Source organism: Rattus norvegicus, chromosome 6 (genome assembly GCF_021556685.1).
Source record: "Rattus norvegicus strain SHRSP/BbbUtx chromosome 6, alternate assembly SHRSP_T2T, whole genome shotgun sequence".
NCBI classification, from domain to species: domain Eukaryota; kingdom Metazoa; phylum Chordata; class Mammalia; order Rodentia; family Muridae; genus Rattus; species Rattus norvegicus.
The window spans coordinates 51242503-51244401 of NC_141539.1; the positions used below are offsets into that span (position 1 = coordinate 51242503).

General features: G+C 44.5%; 1 non-coding gene across 1 annotated transcript; it reads right to left on the bottom strand.

Moving 5' to 3' along the window:
• Positions 1-508: 508 nt before the first annotated feature.
• On the bottom strand, positions 509-615 carry LOC120093290 (U6 spliceosomal RNA). Its single transcript, XR_015623646.1, has one exon. It is a non-coding gene; the product is annotated as a U6 spliceosomal RNA (small nuclear RNA).
• Between the last annotated feature and the right edge of the window lie 1284 nt (positions 616-1899).

Below are 1899 nucleotides of genomic sequence, written 5' to 3' on the forward strand. Positions count from 1 at the left end.
TTCATGTGGTTTGTGAATTGTCTCTTGGACATTCCGAGCTTTTGGGCTAATACCCACTTATCAGTGAGTGCATGCCATGTGTGTTCTTTTGTGATTGGGTTACCTCACTCAGGATGATATTTTCAAGTTCCATCCATTCGCCTAAGAATTTCATGAAGTCATTGTTTTTAATAGCTGAGTAATATTCCATTGTGTAGATGTACATTTTCTGTATCCATTCCTCTGTTGAAGGGCATCTGGGTTCTTTCCAGCTTCTGGTTATTATAAATAAGGCTGCTATGAACATAGTGGAGCATGTGTCCTTGTTATATTTTGGAGCATCTTTTGGGTATATGCCCAGGAGTGGTATAGCTGAGTCCTCAGATAAGTACTATGTCCAATTTTCTGAGGAACTGCCAGACTGATTTTCAGAGTGGTTGTACCAGCTTGCAATCTCACCAACAATGGAGGAGTGTCCCTCTTTCTCTACATCCTCACCAGCATCTGCTGCCACCTGAGTTTTTGATCTAAAAATATAGAGCGCTTCACAAATTTGCGTGCCATCCTTGTGCAGGATCCGTGCTGATCTTCTCTGAATCATTCTAATTGTAGTATATGTGCTGCCGAAGCGAGCACTACAAATTTGTTTAAGGTAAAAGAAAAATGTCTGGGGCAGGGGGGAAGGGGTGGAGGGAAGACTTACAACTTCTGCTCACACCAAATAGTCAGAATTAGATAAATATAATTTACCAAAATAAACTGTGTCTCTGATATCATACAGAGACATGGGGCAGGGTCTGGAGGGTTATCTTGTCTGTGACTCCTCCCCTTCCCCATGACTTCAGCAACAGTGTCAAATCTCAGACATTGAGCATGACAAATGAAGGCCAGTAGGAATCCTGGAGAGCCTGTCCCTGGATAGACAGCCCACTCTCTCAGCCTCCTTAGCAGACACAGCCAGGACCTTCCTACCCACAGACCCGTTGGATCTGCAGACAGGCTTTAATCGACACTATCATTTACTCTATTTGCCCTAACAAGAAGAAAGCCCTGCTGCAAACAGAGAGCTTTTAAACAAGCGTGCCGAAACAACAAAGAAAACACACTTCACCCCGCTATCTGCTTCACTCACAGAAACGCATCCTTCCTTGTCAACAAAAATAGATCTTAAGACTCGAGAGCATGAATGTACAATGCAATGGGGTCCATTATTCCTGCAAAAGACTTCCATAAAAACTGGACCAGCGCTGGAAAGCATACGGAATAGGCTGGCAAAGGAGATGGACTGATACACACACCCCAACCCATAGCATCCTTCACCTTGATTGCCTGACTTCCACCTAGAGACATGAGGCCAGTGCTCACAGAAGGGTTAAGTGAGACAGAGGAGGAGATGGGGTGATGACGGAGAGCACTCGCACTGGCTGACAGCGTGTTGTGTGGACTGGGAGCCCTGTGCAAGATCTGGCGCGATGCTCACAGCCTCGGGGCAGCACTGCTAACATGGATTTTTATATGCTTTATGTCAGTGTGTCATAAATCACACAATGACAAGAGGAACTCGATGCTTATTAAACCCTCACCATGTGCAAGGGTGTATGCTATGGGCGTTCAAAGCATGGCAAAGCATTTTAAACTTCACGAGATCTCATGGATCTTTAAAACAGTTGTAGCTTTTGTGATGGTGAAAATCTCCCTTTTGTAGAAAAGTGAATGAAAGTATTTTGAGGCAATTTGCTCTCCATGGCAACAGCTCGTGATTGAGCTCCATTTTACTGCCGTGGTCTTCTGGACCTGGGAGGGGGGAGTTTATTTTCACAGTAAACATTATTTGAAATGTGAATCCAAAATAGTAAGACTGGGTGCATCACAGACTTGAGCAAACTTATTGCCTTCCAGCAGCTTGACCTCAGCCAATCC